The sequence below is a fragment of the Bombina bombina genome, chromosome 3, assembly GCF_027579735.1.
Source record: "Bombina bombina isolate aBomBom1 chromosome 3, aBomBom1.pri, whole genome shotgun sequence".
Classification (NCBI taxonomy): Eukaryota; Metazoa; Chordata; class Amphibia; order Anura; family Bombinatoridae; genus Bombina; species Bombina bombina.
Genome location: NC_069501.1, coordinates 1,073,590,166 through 1,073,610,927, shown reverse-complemented (window position 1 = coordinate 1,073,610,927; position 20,762 = coordinate 1,073,590,166). Strand labels below are relative to the sequence as shown.

At 42.4% G+C, this 20,762-nt stretch overlaps 1 protein-coding gene across 2 annotated transcripts in view; it reads left to right on the top strand.

Moving 5' to 3' along the window:
* Nucleotides 1-20,762, top strand: part of CERS5 (ceramide synthase 5) — a 251,544-nt gene that overhangs the window by 171,010 nt on the left and 59,772 nt on the right. The window lies entirely within an intron of this gene.

The window sequence follows — 20,762 nt, the reverse complement described above, 5'->3', positions numbered from 1 at the left end:
TACAAAAGAGGAAATGTGGAATAACACGCTTTGCCTTTGGGGCTGGGTATAGCTAGGAATTTGCTAGTCTGTTGCTGTAAGAGGAAGATGTACACTGACAGAAAAATGTTTATTGAATTATTTTTTTTAAAGGGACATGCAGTTTTAAGCAACTTTCTAATTTTCTCCTACTATCAAATTGTCTTCATTCTCTTGGTATCTTTATTTAAAATTCAAGTTTAGATGCCGGCCCATTTTTGGTAAACAACTTGGGTTGTCATTGCTGATTGGACAGCACCAATAAACAAATGCTGCCCAAGGTGCTGAACCAACAATTGGCTGGCTCCTTAGCTTAGATGCCTTCTTTTTCAAATAAAGATAGCAAGAGAACGAAGAAAATTTGATAATAGGAGTATATTAGAAAGTTGCTTAAAATTGCATGCTCTATCTGAATCATGAAAGAAAAAATTAGGGTTCAGTGTCCCTTTAATAATAATAATCAGTCAGATCTAGCATTTTTATCATTGTAGTCTTTTATTTAAAGTGACATATAATTCTAAAGATACTGAAAATGAATTGTGCCAATTACTAAACACTGAAACATTTTGTATGTATATTTTTCTTTGTTTCATTACTGTAACAGGTTTATACTTAATTATAGTTGTTTTCTTTTTCAGTGGTGTCCATATCTAAAGGATCTTTGAGATCAGGAAATGATTATTGTTGAGAACATCATACATTTAATTAAAGGGATATGAAACCCTTGTGTGATTTAGACAGAACATACCATTTTTAAATAAAGTTTCTAATTTTACTTCTATTGTCAAATTTGCTTTGTTTCCGTGATATTCTGTGAAGAGCTATCTAGGAAGACATCTGGAGCACTGCATGGCAGGAAATGGTGCTGCAGTCTAGTGCTCTTGCAAATGGATAACATTCTAGCAAAACCGCTGCCATATAGTGCTCCAGAAATGGGCTGGCTCCTAAAAATACATTCCTGCTTTTCAACAATAGATGCCAAGAGAGACGAAAAATTGTTAATAGAAGTAAATTGGAAAGTTATTTAATATCTCATGCTCTATTGGAATCATGAAAAAACAAATGTATGGGTTTTATATCCCTTTAATTCAGGTCTGCCTCAGTAACTCCTTGAGAAGTGTTTGCAGGTAGTAAACTGTCAGGATGCCACAACAAGATACTAAGAGGAAATGTTAGTCAAGAAGCTAAAATGATAATGCACAGGATGTATAAGGGGAAAAGGCTGACATTCATGTATGTTGTGGTCACCTGTTATTATTTATTGCCAAGACCCCAGAGCTGGTCTTCTATCTTTTTGGACAACAGGTTTAAAGTTCTCTATAAGATCTCTGGCACCAGGACAACACACTGTATTTTGTGTCATGCTACCTAGGATGAGGTCTGGTTTCACCAACTCTCTGGGTGCCATTTTTTTTTTATGGAGTGCAATGCTTGACTTTGCCTTTAAGGTGAGATTGACCTACCTGGAGATTTCCTGGTGGGGCACAGAAGCTGGTACTGGCCAGCTATAATTTAAGGGGTTGGTGCTGCTGGTGCTGTGTCACCTCTGTTTTTCTTTTTTTCTTCTTTTATGTTTTATTTCCTAGATCACGTACCATTTAGTAGCCATCCTTTGAATGCTTTCTAATGTCTGGTCAAGTCACACTGAGTGTCTTCTCTAGATCACACTGGATAATAATCACATTGTGAATGGGAGTCATGATTGAAATGTAGTAGTAGGGTGATTTTGTAATTTAAAATAAAGCCATATTTTATAAACTAATATAAAAAAATATTGGGTAAGGAGTATCCCAGTAATCCCCTTGAGAAACATGGGACATGTTCATTCTACGGACTCGACAGAAATAGGGCTGGTCTTTAGTAAAGGCAAACAAGCAGCCTTGGAAAAATATGAAGACTTCATATTTTTCCAAGGCTGCTTGTTGGCCTTTTATTGATGAATGTCATTTAAGGGGCTAAAAACCTTACAATAAATAATCCCTTACAATCATTTGAATGAGAGAAAAATAGTAGCAGCCGTACAGGATTTTTTGGAGTGCTACTTAGGATTATTAAAGAAACTAATTTTGCAGTGGGTATCAGTTAAAAAAATGTGCTATAATATAAACCTACACAATTACAGATGTTTAATTATGATTTACTGCTTACACTTCCTTTTTGGCACTGCCTCTCTATGTGCTCAGCTAGCTCCCATTATTACATTGCTATTCATTCTGCAAAGGATATCAAGAGAATGAAGCATATTTGATAATAGAACTCAACTGTAAAGTTATTTTCTTTCCTAGGACATGGAGAGTCCACGACTTAATTCCAATTACTAGTGGGATATTCTCTCCTGGCCAGCAGGAGGAGGCAAAGAACCCCCCCCCCCCTTCATAGCTGTTAAGTGCCACTTCCCTTACCCATAACCCCCAGTCATTATGTTTGCCTCTGTCAGTGGAGGATGTGCAAAGTTGGTGTCTGAAGATATTTATTCCTTTTATGGGTACTTTTCTTTGCAAGCAAGGATTGGGGTTTAGCTGTGTCCACGTCAATCTCTTTAGTAAGAGCAGTGGTGGCTTTTAAGCAGTTAGAAAGTGGTGAGGTTGTCCTTGCTTTGTTTTCCGACATAATTGCTACCCTAGTTATAGAAAGCCAGAGTTAGTTACTCTGTTCTTTCTTTTTCTACAGGTCTCTGATAGGAGTATGTGTCCTTTCACGCCTTGTGAGCTGTCTTCCTGCCCGACAGCTGGATTTGCAGGTAAGTGCTTTTGTCTAATAGGTATGGGAGACTTGCACTTGGGAAAATTATGTCTGCATTATTCTTTTGGGACATATTTAATCCTTTATGTAGGATTTACTTTTGGGCAGTGTGAGGCACTTATGTATGTGTGGAGTCTATGGGGTTAATAACTTCCCTTACTGTTTTTGGGACGGTAACTCTGGGGCTCAAAAAATGTTTATTAGCTGGAAGCAGTCTAAGAAACGTTCTCAGGTATTGATTTTATGTTTGGGGATTTCGGATGTTTTGTAACATTTGTTTTCATTCTGTTTTATTTGAGGGCTTATTGGAGACGCACGCTTTTTACTCTACTGCACAGGTTTTTTTTCTGCCGGTCATGTGACTGCCCGCTCTTCCGTTTGAGATACTGAGCAGAGCCGGGTCATTCTTATGTGAGCTCTATTCTGTAACGGCTTGTTTGACCAATCTGCAGGGGAGTTTGTCGCATATTGGGATATCTTTGAAGGTTCAGGTAGGGCACCTCGGGCTGATTGAGGTGTAGAGGCACATACTTTTTCTCTTAATTTTACTCTTAGCGTTTTTGCGCTCTGAATCATTTTTTTTCCTTCTTAAAGTGAGAGTAGTCATTCTTAAGTTATTTTTTATTCCTTTATTTTTGGGGTTTAATTCAAGCTATGGACTCTGAACAGGAGTCTGTTTCTCCAACATTGGTGTGTCCGGTCCACGGCGTCATCCTTGTGGGATATTCTCTTCCCCAACAGGAAATGGCAAAGAGTCCCACCAAAGCTGGTCACATGATCCCTCCTAGGCTCCGCCCACCCCAGTCATTCTTTTTGCCGTTGCACAGGCAACATCTCCACGGAGATGGTTAAGAGTTTTTTGGTGTTTAAATGTAGTTTTATTCTTCTATCAAGTGTTTGTTATTTTAAAATAGTGCTGGTATGTACTATTTACTCTGAAACAGAAAAGGATGAAGATTTCTGTTTGTAAGAGGAAGATGATTTTAGCAGACAGTAACTAAAATCGATTGCTGTTTCCACACAGGACTGTTGAGATGAAGTAACTTCAGTTGGGGGAAACAGTTAGCAGTCTTTTCTGCTTAAGGTATGACTAGCCATATTTCTAACAAGACCATGTAATGCTGGAAGGCTGTCATTTCCCCTCATGGGGACCGGTAAGCCATTTTCTTAGTTAAACATAAAAGAATAAAGGGCTTCAAAAAGGGCTTAAAAACTGGTAGACATTTTTCTGGGCTAAAACAATTGCTTTACTAGGCATATTATGCAGATTCTAACTAATTATTGGTATTATAATCTTGGGGAACGTTTAGAAAAACGGCAGGCACTGTGTTGGACACCTTTTTCAGATGGGGGCCTTTCTAGTTATAGACAGAGCCTCATTCTGGGACTGTATAGGGGTTAAATGTAAAAACGGCTCCGGTTCCGTTAATTTAAGGGTTAAAGCTCTGAAATTTGGTGTGCAATACTTTTAATGCTTTAAGACACTGTGGTGAAATTTTTGTGAATTTTGAACAATTCCTTCATACTTTTTCACATATTCAGTAATAAAGTGTTTTCAGTTTGAAATTTAAAGTGACAGTAACGGTTTTATTTTAAAACGTTTTTTGTGCTTTGTTGACAAGTTTAAGTCTGTTTAACATGTCTGTACCATCAGATAAGCTATGTTCTATATGTATGAAAGCCAATGTGTCTCCCCATTTAAATTTATGTGATAATTGTGCCATAGTGTCCAAACAAAGTAAGGACAGTAATGCAACAGATAATGATATTGCCCAAGATGATTCCTCAAATGAGGGGAGTAAACATGATACTACATCATCCCCTACTGTGTCTACACCAGTTATGCCCACACAGGAGGCCCCTAGTACATCTAGTGCGCCAATACTTATTACCATGCAACAATTAACGGCTGTAATGGATAACTCCATAGCAAATCTTTTATCCAAAATGCCTACTTATCAGAGAAAGCGCGATTGCTCTGTTTTAAACACTGAAGAGCAAGAGGACGCTGATGATAACTGTTCTGACATACCCTCACACCAATCTTAAGGGGCCATGAGGGAGGTTTTGTCTGATGGAGAAATTTCAGATTCAGGAAAAATTTCTCATCAAGCTGAACCTGATGTTGTGACATTTAAATTTAAATTAGAACATCTCCGCGCACTGCTTAAGGAGGTGTTATCTACTCTGGATGATTGTGACAATTTGGTCATTCCAGAGAAATTATGTAAGATGGACAAGTTCCTAGAGGTTCCGGTGCCCCCCGACGCTTTTCCTATACCCAAGCGGGTGGCGGACATAGTAAATAAAGAGTGGGAAAGGCCCGGCATACCTTTTGTTCCCCCCCCTATATTTAAGAAATTATTTCCTATAGTCGACCCCAGAAAGGACTTATGGCAGACAGTCCCCAAGGTCGAGGGGGCGGTTTCTACTCTAAACAAACGCACTACTATTCCTATCGAAGATAGTTGTGCTTTCAAAGATCCTATGGATAAGAAATTAGAGGGTTTGCTTAAAAAGATTTTTGTACAGCAAGGTTACCTTCTACAACCAATTTCATGCATTGTTCCTGTCACTACGGCAGCGTGTTTCTGGTTCGAGGAACTAGAAAAATCGCTCAGTAAAGAATCTTCGTATGAGGAGGTTATGGACAGAGTTCAAGCACTTAAATTGGCTAACTCTTTTGTTTTAGATGCCGCTTTGCAATTAGCTAGATTAGCGGCGAAAAATTCAGGGTTTGCTGTCGTGGCGCGCAGAGTGCTTTGGCTAAAGTCTTGGTCAGCGGATGTGTCTTCCAAGACAAAATTGCTTAACATTCCTTTCAAAGGTAAAACATTATTTGGACCTGATTTGAAAGAGATTATTTCAGACATCACTGGGGGAAAGGGCCACGCCCTCCCACAGGATAGGTCTTTTAAGGCTAATAATAAGCCTAATTTTCGTCCCTTTCGCAGAAACGGACCAGTCTCTAATTCTGTATCCTCTAAGCAAGAGGGTAATACTTCACAACCCAAACCAGCCTGGAAACCAATGCAAGGCTGGAACAAGGGTAAGCAGGCCAAGAAGCCTACCACTGCTACCAAAACAGCATGAAGGGATAGCCCCCGATCCGGGACCGGATCTAGTGGGGGGCAGACTTTCTCTCTTTGCTCAGGCTTGGGCAAGAGATGTTCAGGATCCTTGGGCGCTAGAAATAGTTTCTCAAGGTTATCTCCTGGAATTCAAGGAACTACCCCCAAGGGGAAGGTTCCACAGATCTCAATTATCTTCAAACCAAATAAAGAGACAGGCATTCTTACATTGTGTAGAAGACCTGTTAAAGATGGGAGTGATACATCCAGTTCCAATAAGAGAACAAGGAATGGGATTTTATTCCAATCTGTTCATAGTTCCCAAAAAAGAGGGAACATTCAGACCAATTTTGGATCTAAAGATCCTAAACAAATTTCTCAGGGTACCATCGTTCAAAATGGAAACTATTCGAACGATCCTACCTACTATCCAGGAAAATCAATTTATGACTAGCGTGGATTTAAAGGATGCGTACCTACATATTCCTATCCACAAGGAACATCATCACTTTTCTGGACAAGCATTACCAGTTTGTGGCACTTCCATTTGGATTAGCCACTGCTCCAAGGATTTTCACAAAGGTACTAGGGTCCCTTCTAGCGGTTCTAAGACCAAGGGGCATTGCAGTAGTACCTTACTTGGACGACATCCTGATTCAAGCGTCGTCCCTGTCAAAAGCAAAGGCTTATACGGACATCGTCCTAGCCTTTCTCAGATCTCACGGATGGAAGGTGAACAAAGAAAAAAGTTCTCTGTCCCCGTCAACAAGAGTTCCCTTCTTGGGAACAATAATAGATTCCTTAGAAATGAGGATTTTTCTGACAGAGGTCAGAAAATCAAAACTTCTAAGCTCTTGTCAAGTGCTTCATTCTGTTCCTCGTCCTTCCATAGCGCAGTGCATGGAAGTAATAGGATTGATGGTTGCAACAATGGACATAGTTCCTTTTGCACGAATTCATCTAAGACCATTACAACTGTGCATGCTCAGACAGTGGAATGGGGATTATACAGACTTGTCTCCGACGATTCAAGTAGATCAAAAGACCAGAGATTCACTCCGTTGGTGGCTGACCCTGGACAATCTGTCACAGGGAATGAGCTTCCGCAGACCAGAGTGGGTCATTGTCACGACCGACGCCAGCCTAGTGGGCTGGGGCGCGGTCTGGGAATCCCTGAAAGCTCAGGGTCTATGGTCTCGGGAAGAGTCTCTTCTCCCGATAAACATTCTGGAACTGAGAGCGATATTCAATGCTCTCAGAGCTTGGCCTCAACTAGCAAAGGCCAAATTCATAAGGTTTCAGTCAGACAACATGACGACCGTTGCATATATCAATCATCAGGGGGGAACAAGGACTTCCCTGGCGATGAAAGAAGTGACCAAGATAATTCAATGGGCGGAGGATCACTCCTGCCACTTGTCTGCGATCCACATCCCAGGAGTGGAAAATTGGGAAGCGGATTTTCTGAGTCGTCAGACATTCCATCCGGGGGAGTGGGAACTCCATCCGGAAATCTTTGCCCAAATAACTCAATTATGGGGCATTCCAGACATGGATCTGATGGCGTCTCGTCAGAACTTCAAGGTTCCTTGCTACGGGTCCAGATCCAGGGATCCCAAGGCGACCCTAGTAGATGCACTAGTAGCACCTTGGACCTTCAACCTAGCTTATGTATTCCCACCGTTTCCTCTCATCCCCAGGCTGGTAGCCAGGATCAATCAGGAGAGGGCCTCGGTGATCTTGATAGCTCCTGCGTGGCCACGCAGGACTTGGTATGCAGACCTGGTGAATATGTCATCGGCTCCACCATGGAAGTTACCTTTGAGACAGGACCTTCTTGTTCAGGGTCCATTCGAACATCCGAATCTGGTTTCCCTCCAACTGACGGCTTGGAGATTGAACGCTTGATTTTATCAAAGCGTGGGTTTTCAGATTCTGTAATAGATACTGATTCAGGCTAGAAAGCCTGTAACTAGAAAAATTTACCATAAAATATGGAAAAAATATATCTGTTGGTGTGAATCTAAAGGATTCCCATGGAACAAGATAAAAATTCCTAAGATTCTATCCTTTCTACAAGAAGGTTTGGAGAAAGGATTATCTGCAAGTTCTCTGAAGGGACAGATCTCTGCTTTATCTGTTTTACTTCACAAAAGACTGGCAGCTGTGCCAGATGTTCAAGCATTTGTTCAGGCTCTGGTTAGGATCAAGCCTGTTTACAGACCTTTGACTCCTCCCTGGAGTCTAAATCTAGTTCTTTCAGTTCTTCAAGGGGTTCCGTTTGAACCCTTACATTCCGTAGATATTAAGTTATTATCTTGGAAAGTTTTGTTTTTGGTTGCAATTTCTTCTGCTAGAAGAGTTTCTGAGTTATCTGCTCTGCAGTGTTCTCCGCCCTATCTGGTGTTCCATGCAGATAAGGTGGTTTTGCGTACTAAGCCTGGTTTTCTTCCGAAAGTTGTTTCCAACAAAAATATTAACCAGGAGATAGTTGTACCTTCTTTGTGTCCGAATCCAGTTTCAAAGAAGGAACGTTTGTTACACAATTTGGACGTAGTCCGTGCTCTAAAATTCTATTTAGAGGCTACTAAAGATTTCAGACAAACATCTTCCTTGTTTGTTGTTTATTCTGGTAAAAGGAGAGGTCAAAAAGCGACTTCTACCTCTCTTTCCTTTTGGCTTAAAAGCATTATCCGATTGGCTTATGAGACTGCCGGACGGCAGCCTCCTGAAAGAATCACAGCTCACTCCACTAGGGCTGTGGCTTCCACATGGGCCTTCAAGAACGAGGCTTCTGTTGACCAGATATGTAAGGCAGCGACTTGGTCTTCACTGCACACTTTTGCTAAATTTTACAAATTTGATACTTTTGCTTCTTCGGAGGCTATTTTTGGGAGAAAGGTTTTGCAAGCCGTGGTGCCTTCCATTTAGGTGACCTGATTTGCTCCCTCCCTTCATCCGTGTCCTAAAGCTTTGGTATTGGTTCCCACAAGTAAGGATGACGCCGTGGACCTGACACACCAATGTTGGAGAAAACAGAATTTATGCTTACCTGATAAATTACTTTCTCCAACGGTGTGTCCGGTCCACGGCCCACCCTTGTTTTTTAATCAGGTCTGATGAATTATTTTCTCTAACTACAGTCACCACGGTATCATATGGTTTCTCCTATATATATTTCCTCCTGTCCGTCGGTCGAATGACTGGGGTGGGCGGAGCCTAGGAGGGATCATGTGACCAGCTTTGCTGGGACTCTTTGCCATTTCCTGTTGGGGAAGAGAATATCCCACAAGTAAGGATGATGCCGTGGACCGGACACACCGTTGGAGAAAGTAATTTATCAGGTAAGCATAAATTCTGTTTTCTCTTGATAAATGTTTACTGTGTCTTGAGACCCAATTTTTTGCCTATGCAATTTTGTTCCTCATGTTTATCTAGAACGCTTAAGATTAAAGATAAATGACTGCCTTCTGAGCCTGTCTCTCAGGATAATGCTGTTCAGGATATGCCACAACTTTCTCCTCAAACGTTCCAAGCCTCAATGGCATCACATACAGTGCCCTGCGGTTCCTCTCAGCCTCCTGGAGGCGTGCATTTGACAATAGATTTTGCTGCACATATATCTTCTGCAGTATCTGCGGCTTTATCTGCCTTTCCCATGAGAGGGAGGCGCAAGAGGAAATCGAAGCATATTTCTGATTGTAAGGTGTCTGTTCCATCTTCTTCTGCAATGGTTGACCTCCCCCATAAGTCGGATGATCAGGATACCTCGGTAGCTTCTGTGGAAGAGATCTCAGATTCTGACAGTATAAATCCTTTGACTGATTCTGAAGAAGTAAACTTAAGATTTAAGCTTAAACACCTTTGTGTACTTCTAAAGGAGGTACTGGCTACTTTGGACGACTCCGACTCTTCGGTAGCTGTCAACCCTAAAAAAATCTAGTAAGCTTAATAAATACTATGATGATCCTTCTTCCGTGGAAGTATTTCCTGTTCCATACCGTGTGGGAGAGATCCTATCACAGGAATGGGCTAAGCCATGGATACCATTTTCTCCTTTTCCCATTTTTAAAAAGGTTTCCTGCTGACTCCATTCGGGACTCGTGGTGTACTGTGCCTAAGGTGGAAGGAGCTATTTCTACTCTGGCCAAGAGAACCACTAATCCTATAGAGGATAGCTGCTGTTTTAAAGATCCCTTGGATAAAAAGCTGGAGGCTTATTTAAAGAAAATGTACGTTCATCAGGAATTACAATGGCAACCTGCTGTTTGTATTGCTACAGTAACAAGTGCAGCATCTTATTGGTGTGATGTTTTGTCCAAGCTGATTTTAAAGGAGACTTCGTTAGGTGATCCAAGATAGGATCAAGGCTCTCAAGCTGGCCAATTCCTTTATCTCTGATGCCGACATGCAAGTCATTAGACTGGTAGCCAAGATATCTGGTTTCACCGTTCTAGCCCGCAGGGCCCTGGTTAAAATCTTTGTCAACTGATGCTACCTCAAAGTCCAAGCTACTGTCACTACCTTTCAATGGCAAGACCCTGTTTGGTCCTGGTCTGTCGGAGATAATTTCAAAAAATTACAGGTGGAAAGGGATCCTTTCTTCCACAAGACAAGAAGAATAGACATAAGGGGTGCCAAAATTCAAATTTTTGTTCCTTTCATAATTTCAAAGATCATAATATTTCAGGGTTACAAAATAGAATTCAAGACTTGTCCTCCCAGGGGCAGATTTCTCCTCTCAAGATTATCTGCAGATCAAGTAAAAAGAGAACCATTCTTAAGCTGCGTTCAGGATCTTTCTTCCCTGGAAGTGATTGCTACAGTCCCGGTAAGGGAACAGGGTCTAGGGTTCTATTCAAATCTGTTTGTGGTTACCAAAAAAGAGGGAACTTTTTGACCCATTGTAGACCTAAAATGTCTCAACAAACTTCTCAGGGTACCGTCCTTCAAAATGGAATCCATTCAGTCCATTCTTCCTTTGGTCCAAGAGGGTCAGTTCATGACAACCATAGACCAGAAGGACGCGTATCTTCATGTTCCCATTCATAGGGATCATCACCAGTTCTTGAGATTCGCTTTTCTAGACAAGCACTTTCAGTTTGTTTCTCTTCCGTTTGGCCTTGCCACAGCTCCCAGACTTCTCACAAAGGTTCTGGGGGGCGCTCTTGGCAGTCGTCAGGTCTCAGAGAATTGCGGTGGCTCCTTACCTGGACGGCATTTTGGTTCAGGTGTCATCTATTCAACTAGCAAACTCTTGTACAGAGATCCTGTTGTCCTTTCTACGTTCCCACGGATGGAAAGTGAATCTAGACAAGAGTTCCCTTGTTCCAACTGTGTTTCTTTGGGACCATCATAGATTCCCTATCTATGAAGATTTTTCTGACTAAGGTCACAAAATACAAACTTCTCACTTCTTGCCTCTCTCTCCAGTCTACTGTTCATCCATCAGTGGCTCAATGCATGAAGGTAATTGGTCTGATGGTCGCTTCCATGGACATATTCCTTTTGCTCGATTTCCATCTGAGAGCTCTACAATTATGCATGCTTAGACAATGGAACACAGACAATTCAGATCTATCTCAGAAGATAGATCTGGATCCTTTAGCAAGAAACTCTCTTGTGTGGGATTTCTCAGGATCATCTGTCTCAGGGCACATGCTTCTGGAGACCCTCCTGGGTGTTAGTGATCACGGACACCAGCCTGCTAGGCTGGGGAGCAGTCTGGGACTAGTCTAAAAGCTCAGGGACTGTGGACTCGGAAGGAGTCTTCTCTCCCCATAAACATCTTGGAGTTGAGAGCAATCTTCAATGCCTTGATGGCTTGGCCTCAGTTGTCTTTTTAGCCCGGTTTATCAGATTCCAGTTGGACATCATCACCTCAGTGGCTTACATTAACCACCAAGGAGGAACTCGGAGTTCCTTGGCTATGAAGGAGGGTGACTCTCATTATTCATTGGGCAGAAGCTCACGATTGTCTATCTGCCATCCATATTCCAGGAGTGGACAATTGTGAGGCGGATATTCTGAGCAGACAGTCCTTTCAACCCAGGGAGTGGTCTCTCCACCCAGAGGTGTTCTCCAGGTTAACCCTCAAGTGGGGGTGTCGGATTTGGATCTGATGGCGTCTCGTCAGAACGCCAAGCTTCCAAGGTACGGTTCAAGGTCAAGAGATCCTCAGGCTGCCCTGATAGATGTTTTGGCGGTTCCTTTGGATTTTGGTCTAGCGTTCCTGTTTCTTCCTTTTGTTCTCTTTCTACAAGTCATTGCTTGTATCAAACAGGAGAGAGCGTCTGTAATTCTAATAGCTCCTGCATGGCCTCGCAGGATCTGGTTTGCAGACCTGGTGAAGTTGTCTATTCTTCCACCTTGGAGGTTACCTCTGAGGAAGGACCTTCTAACTCAGGGTCCTTTTCTCAATCCAAATCTTTCTCTTTGAAGCTGACTGCATGGAGATTGAACGCTTAGTTTTGGCTAAGCGTGTATTTTCTGAGTCAGTCATTAATACTATGCTTCAGGCTCGCAAACCAGTTACTCATAAAATTTACCATAATGTATAACGCAGATACCTATATTGGTGTGAATCGAAGGGCTTCTCTTGGAGTAGGTTTGGGATTCCTGGACTTTTGTCTTTTCTCCCCTGAAGGTCTGGAGAAGGGTTTGTCAGTCAGTTCTCTGCACCGTCTATTCTTTTACACAAACGTCTGGCGGATGTGCCAGATATTCAATCCTTTTGTCAGGCCCTGGTCAGAATTAGGCCTGTGTTTAAACCTGTTACTCCTACTTGGAGTTTGAACCTTGCGCTTAAAGTTTTGCAGCCGGCTCTGTTTGAGCCAATGCATTCTGTAGATATTATGTTATCTAGGAAAGTTTTGTTTATTATTGCTATTTCCTCTGCTCGCAGAGTTTCTGAACTCTCGGCACTGCAGTGTGATTAGCCTTTCCTTATTTTTCATGCGGATAAGGCAGTCCTTCGTACTAAGTTGGGATTTCTCCCTAAAGTGGTTTCGGATTGAAACATTTATCAGGAAATTGTTGTTCCTTCTCTTTGTCCTAATCCTTCTTCTCATAAGGAACGCTTTTGCATAACTTAGATGTTGTGGATGCTCTAAAATTTTACCTACAGGCTACTAAAGATTTTCGACAATCTTCTGCCCTTTTTTGTTTGTTTCGCTGGAAAGCGGAAAGGTCAGAAGACCTCTTCTACTTCTCTTTCCCTCTGGTTGTGAAGTATGATTTTGTTTTGCTTATGAGTGCTGGACTGCAGCCTCTTGAGAGAATTACGGCTCATTCTACTAGGGCTGTCTCCTCATCTTGTGCTTTTAAAAATTAAGCTTCTGTGGAACAGATTTGCAAGGCTTCTACATGGTCCTCTGCATACTTTTTCTAAATTTTACAAATGTGATACTTTTGCCTTGGCTGAGGCCTCTTTTGGGAGAAAGGTTCTTCAAGCAGTGGTAAATTCTGTTTTGGTCTGCCTGTCTTGTTCTCCCTCTGAGTTCATTCCGTGTCCTCTAGCTTGGGTATTGGTTCCCACTAGTTATTGGAATGATGTTGTGGACTCTCCATGTCTTAGGAAAGAAAATAAAATGTATGCTTACCTGATAAATTTCTTTCTTTCCGGAGAGTCCACAACCCCACCCTTAATTAAGACAGTAATTTTTTTTGTTAAACCTCAGCCACCTCTACACCTTTGTGTTATTTTCTTTTTCCATTTCCCTTCGGCCGAATGGCTGGGGGTTATGGGTAAGGGAAGTGAAACTTAACAGCTCTGCTGGGTTGCTCTTTGTCTCCTCCTGCTGGCCAGGAGAGAATATCCCACTAGTAATTGGAATGATGTCGTGGACTCTCCATGTTGAGCTGTTAAATTTCAATTAATCTTACAAATACAAACTGTCTTGAAGGTTGGAGAGGGTTGTTAACAAAGATTCTTTGTTCTCTGCTCTGTTAGAACACGTAATTATTTTTTGCAGTTTTCCATTTTATAATATTACTTAGAGATGCTGTACACTACAGGCACATGTGATATGTGTTAACAAAAAAGACCTCTTTCCAAATTATCTTAAGTGATTTGTGCTTAAAGGGATAGGAAAGTCAAAATTAAACTTGTATTATTCAGATAGAGCACTGGTTTCCTTCCTAAGATAGGGAGAGTCCACGGCTTCATTCCTTACTGTTGGGAAATACAACACCTGGCCACCAGGAGGAGGCAAAAACACCCCAGCCAAAGGCTTAAATATCCCTCCCACTTCCTCATTACCCCAGTCATTCTTTGCCTTTCGTCACGTTAGGAGGTGGCAGAGAAGTGTCGGAAGATTCCTGAAAAAGGGTATCTGCCCTTCGAGATAGGACTGGAGTATTGATAAAAGTTATTCTGGAGATGCAGGGAAAGTTTTTCTGCTAAACCATCCAGACTACTGCTAACAGCTCCTAAGCAATCAGTGTTGATGAGTTTCACTGCCTGCTTTCTCTCACTCAAGTCCATGTCAGGAGCGCTGCTATAAGACTGTCACACTTGATGAGTTATTCTGTTCCACAGCATGGATCCTGGAGGTAAGATTGTTTCAATTTTTACACATAAAACGCTATAACAGGGTCACAGTGTGACTCCTTTATACCTTGATAGGATCAAGGGTTAATATCCTGTGAAGGGGGTTTATTGAACAGTTAGGGTTAATTAATCAGTGTATTAATTATTTACATGCTGCTTTGTGTGATTTTTTTTTTCCTGGGCTGATAGACTGTATGTTTTTGGCTGGAACAAACAGGTTTCACTTTTGTTTTTGAAAGTGTTGCACAGCTACTATTACTTGCTGTACTTGCTATGTTAATTTCCTCCATTCCAGCTGAGACTTGAACCTGAGGCGAGCGTTTCCTCTGTTAACTGTCTGGGTCTAGGTGGTGGTGAGTGCCCTAGCCATTGGGAGTATAAAGGTGCAGTTTTCTATAATAAAAACGTTTTAATTTGTGTCCTCCTGTAGGTATAACCTGAGCTATGGAGGACTGACATATTAGAAGGTACTCCTTCTGTACAAAATCATACCTGTTTATATTGTGAGGAGGCCATGGTTTTCCTGTCCACTCAATTATGTTCCACATGCCTTAACACCGGCGTCCCGTGAGATTACTACCCTTGCTACATTATCCACTCCACATGCAGTTCCCCGTAGCATCTAATCCTCCATCCGGAGGGGGCCTTCTTCCTGCAGACTTTGCCACGCAGTTACAAATGGCGGTGTCTGCGGCCCTTAGTGCATTACCTCGCACTAACAAACGCAAGAGAAAGGTTAAACGTAGCTCTCCTGACCCGGAGTCATCTAAATATTTATTGGATTTAGCTATTATGTCCCAGTTATCCGATGATGAGTTAAAGGGACAGTCAACACTTACTTTAACATGTTTTTATATTGAAAATAACAAAACGGAGGTCCGCCTACACTATACCCCTCCTGCCTTGCCGCCTTGCTTCTGTCCTAATCAGCGGCGCTAACTACTCTAATACCCGGTAAATATGGATGCCGGACTCCCCCCACCATTACGTAGCTGCCTTCTTCTTCAACTGATAAGCAAATCAGAATCCAGGCATCGGACAGAAATTGCAAGCGCGTGCAATTTCAGTCCGAGGACTGGATTCTGATTTGCTTATCAGTTGAAGAAGAAGGCAGCTACGTAATGGTGGGGGGAGTCCGGCATCCATATTTACCGGGTATTAGAGTAGTTAGCGCCGCTGATTAGGACAGAAGCAAGGCGGCAAGGCAGGAGGGGTATAGTGTAGGCGGACCTCCGTTTTGTTATTTTCAATATAAAAACATGTTAAAGTAAGTGTTGACTGTCCCTTTAACCTCTGTAGCTTCAGAGGGTGAACTTTCTGGGTCAGAGTCCTTAGCATCTAAGCCTCCTGCTGCAGATGGACCGTCCTTTAGATTAAAAATTGAGCACTTGCATTTTTTATTAAAGGAGGTTTTGTCTACGTTAGAGGTTCCAGAGGCCGCGCTGCCTGAAGAACCTATTATACCTAAGTTAGACCGAGTTTACGAAGACAGGAAAGTTCCTTTGACCTTTTTCTGTGCCGGTTAAGATGGCGAACATTATTAAGAACAAATGGGAAAGAATTGGTTCTTCCTTTTCCCCCTCGTCTACTTTTAAGAAGTTGTTCCCGATCCCGGACTCTCAACTGAATTGTGGGACTTCATTCCTAAGGTGGATGGTGCTATCTCTACGCTTGCTAAACGTACTATTATACCATGTATGTGTGTGTGTGTGTATATATATATATGTGTGTGTGTGTGTGTATATATATATATTTTTACATATATGTGTGTGTGTGTGTGTATATATATATATATATATATATATATATATATATTTATTTTTTTCTATAAGGTACGACGAGTCCACGGATTCATCCTTTACTTGTGGGACATTATCCTCCTGCTAACAGGAAGTGGCAAAGAGCACCACAGCAGAGCTGTCTATATAGCTCCTCCCTTAGCTCCACCCCCCAGTCATTCTCTTTGCCTACTCTAAGTACTATGAAGGGTAAAGTGAAAGAGGTGATAAAATATTAGTTTCTCCAACATAGGTGTGTCCGGTCCACGGCGTCATCCTTACTTGTGGGATATTCTCTTCCCCAACAGGAAATGGCAAAGAGCCCAGCAAAGCTGGTCACATGATCCCTCCTAGGCTCCGCCTTCCCCAGTCATTCTCTTTGCCGTTGCACAGGCAACATCTCCACGGAGATGGCTCAGAGTTTTTTGGTGTTTAAATGTAGTTTTTATTCTTCTATCAAGAGTTTGTTATTTTAAAATAGTGCTGGTATGTACTATTTACTCTGAAACAGAAAAGAGATGAAGATTTCTGTTTGTAAGAGGAAAATGATTTTAGCAACCGTTACTAAAATCGATGGCTGTTTCCACACAGGACTGTTCAGTTGGGGGAAACAGTGAGCAGACTTTGGCTGCTTGAGGTATGACACATTTCTAACAAGACTTGGTAATGCTGGAAGCTGTCATTTTCCCTATGGGATCCGGTAAGCCATTTTCTTAATTTTCAATATAAGAATAAAAGGGCTTCACAAGGGCTTTAAAGACTGGTAGACATTTTTCTGGGCCAAAACGATTACTTTATAAGCATATTTAATGGTTTATAACTTTGGAGAGTTATTTTAATCTTGGGAATTTTGTTAAAAAAACGGCAGGCACTGTATTGGACACCTTTTTCACTGGGGGCCTTTTCTAGTCATAGGCAGAGCCTCATTTTCGCGCCACTAATGCGCAGTTGTTTTGAGAAGCAAGGCATGCAGATGCATGTGTGAGGAGCTCAGGTCCACTGAAAAAGCTTATTGAAGGCATCATTTGGTATCGTATTCCCCTCTGGGCTTGGTTGGGTCTCAGCAAAGCAGATACCAGGGACTGTATAGGGGTTAAATGTAAAAACGGCTCCGGTTCCGTTATTTTAAGAGTTAAAGCTTTCAAATTTGGTGTGCAATACTTTTAAGGCTTTATGACACTGTGGTGAAATTTTGGTGAATTTTGAACATTTCCTTCATACTTTGCGTATATTCAGTAAAAAAGTGTGTTCAGTTTAAAATTTAAAGTGACAGTAACGGTTTTATTTTAAAACGTTTTTTGTGCTTTGTTATCAAGTTTATGCCTATTAACATGTCTGAACTATCAGATAGACGATGTTCTGTATGTTCGGAAGCCAAGGTTCCTCTCCATTTAAATATATGTGATGAATGTGACAAACAAAGTAGGGACAATGATGCCACTGATAATAATGTTGCCCAAAATGATTCCTTAAGTGAGGGGAGTAAGCATGGTACTGCATCATCTCCTTCTATGTCTACACCAGTCTTGCCCACTCAGGAGGTCCCTAGTGCATCTAGTGCGCCAATCCTCCTTACTATGCAACAATTAACGGCTGTAATGGATAATTCTATTAAAAACATTTTAGCCAAAATGCCCACTTATCAGCGAAAGCGCGACTGCTCTGTTTTAGATACTGAAGAGCATGAGGACGCTGATGATAATGGTTCTGTCATGCCCTTACACCAGTCTGAAGGGGCTAGGGAGGTTTTGTCTGAGAGAGAAATTTCAGATTCAGGAAAAATTTCTCAACAAGCTGAACCTGACGTTATTACATTTAAATTTAAATTGGAACATCTCTGCGCTCTGCTTTAGGAGGTGTTATCTACTCTGGATGATTGTGACAATTTGGTCATTCCAGAGAAATTATGTAAGATGGACAGGTTCCTAGAGGTCCCGGTGCCCCCCGAAGCTTTTCCTATACCCAAGCGGGTGGCGGACATTGTAAATAAAGAATGGGAAAGGCCCGGCATACCTTTTGTCCCTCCCCCTATATTTAAGAAATTATTTCCTATGGTCGACCCCAGGAAGGACTTATGGCAGACAGTCCCCAAGGTCGAGGGGGCGGTTTCTACTCTAAACAAACGCACCACTATCCCTATAGAAGATAGTTGTGCTTTCAAAGATCCTATGGATAAAAAATTAGAGGGTTTGCTTAAAAAGATGTTTGTTCAGCAAGGTTACCTTCTACAACCAATTTCATGCATTGTTCCTGTCACTACAGCAGCGTGTTTCTGGTTCGAGGAACTAGAAAAGTCGCTCAATCAAGCATCCTCTTATGAGGAGGTTATGGACAGAGTTCAAGCACTTAAGTTGGCTAACTCTTTTACCTTAGACGCCACTTTGCAATTAGCTAGATTAGCGGCGAAAAATTCAGGTTTTGCTATTGTGGCGCGCAGAGCGCTTTGGCTGAAGTCTTGGTCAGCGGATGTGTCCTCCAAGAACAGATTGCTTAACATCCCTTTCAAGGGGAAAACGCTGTTTGGCCCTGACTTGAAAGAGATTATTTCAGACATCACTGGGGGAAAGGGCCACGCCCTTCCTCAGGATAGGTCTTTTAAGGCTAAAAATAAAACAAATTTTCCTCCCTTTAGCAGAAACGGACCAGCCTCAAATTCTACATCCTCTAAGCAAGAGGGTAATTCTTCTCAAACCAAGCCAGCCTGGAGACCGATGCAAGGCTGGAACAAAGGTAAGCAGGCCAAGAAGCCCGCTACCGCTACCAAGACAGCATGAGATGCTGGCCCCCGATCCGGGACCGGATCTGGTGGGGGGCAGACTCTCTCTCTTCGCTCAGGCTTGGGCAAGAGATGTTCAGGATCCTTGGGCGCTAGAAATAGTTTCTCAAGGTTATCTCCTGGAATTCAAGGAACTACCCCCAAGGGGAAGGTTCCACAGGTCTCAATTGTCTTCAGACCAAATAAAAAGACAGGCATTCTTACATTGTGTAGAAGACCTGTTAAAAATGGGAGTGATTCATCCTGTTCCATTAGGAGAACAAGGGATGGGGTTTTACTCCAATCTGTTCATAGTTCCCAAAAAAGAGGGAACATTCAGGCCAATTTTGGATCTCAAGATCCTAAACAAATTTCTCAAGGTCCCATCGTTCAAGATGGAAACCATTCGGACAATTCTTTCTACCATCCAGGAAGGTCAATTCATGACCACGGTGGATTTAAAGGATGCGTATCTATATATTCCTATCCACAAGGAACATCATCGGTTCCTAAGATTCGCCTTTCTGGACAAGCATTACCAGTTTGTGGCACTTCCATTCGGACTAGCCACTGCTCCAAGAATTTTCACAAAGGTACTAGGGTCCCTTCTAGCGGTGCTAAGGCCAAGGGGCATTGCAGTAGTACCCTACTTGGACGACATACTGATTCAAGCGTCGTCTCTGCCACAAGCAAAGGCTCATACGGACATTGTCCTAGCCTTTCTCAGATCTCACGGGTGGAAAGTGAACGTAGAAAAAAGTTCTCTATTCCCGTCAACAAGAGTTCCCTTCTTGGGAACAATAATAGACTCCTTGGAAATGAAGATTTTTCTGACAGAAGCCAGAAAATCAAAACTTCTAAGCTCTTGTCAAGTACTTCATTCTGTTCTTCTTCCTTCCATAGCGCAGTGCATGGAAGTAATAGGTTTGATGGTTGCGGCAATGGACATAGTTCCTTTTGCGCGAATTCATCTAAGACCATTACAACTGTGCATGCTCAGACAGTGGAATGGGGATTATACAGATTTGTCCCCGACGATCCAAGTAGATCAGAGGACCAGAGATTCACTCCGTTGGTGGCTGACCCTGGACAACCTGTCCCAAGGGATGAGCTTCAGAAGACCAGAGTGGGTCATTGTAACGACCGACGCCAGCCTGGTGGGCTGGGGCGCGGTCTGGAAACACCTGAAGGCTCAGGGTCTATGGTCTCGGGAAGAATCTCTTCTCCCGATAAACATTCTGGAACTGAGAGCGATATTCAATGCTCTCAAGGCTTGGCCTCAACTAGCAAAGGCCAAATTCATAAGGTTTCAATCTGACAACATGACGACTGTTGCATATATCAACCATCAGGGGGGAACAAGGAGTTCCCTGGCGATGGAAGAAGTGACCAAAGTAATTCACTGGGCGGAGCTTCACTCCTGCCACTTGTCTGCTATCCACATCGCAGGAGTGGAAAATTGGGAAGCGGATTTTCTGAGTCGTCAGACTTTTCATCCGGGGGAGTGGGAACTCCATCCGGAAATCTTTGCCCAAATAACTCAATTATGGGGCATTCCAGACATGGATCTGATGGCGTCTCGTCAGAACTTCAAGGTTCCTTGCTACGGGTCCAGATCCAGGGATCCCAAGGCGACTCTAGTAGATGCACTAGTAGCGCCCTGGACCTTCAACCTAGCTTATGTGTTCCCACCGTTTCCTCTCATTCCCAGGCTGGTAGCCAGGATCAATCAGGAGAGGGCTTCGGTGATCTTGATAGCTCCTGCGTGGCCACGCAGAACTTGGTATGCAGACCTGGTGAATATGTCATCGGCTCCACCATGGAAGCTACCTTTGAGACGGGACCTT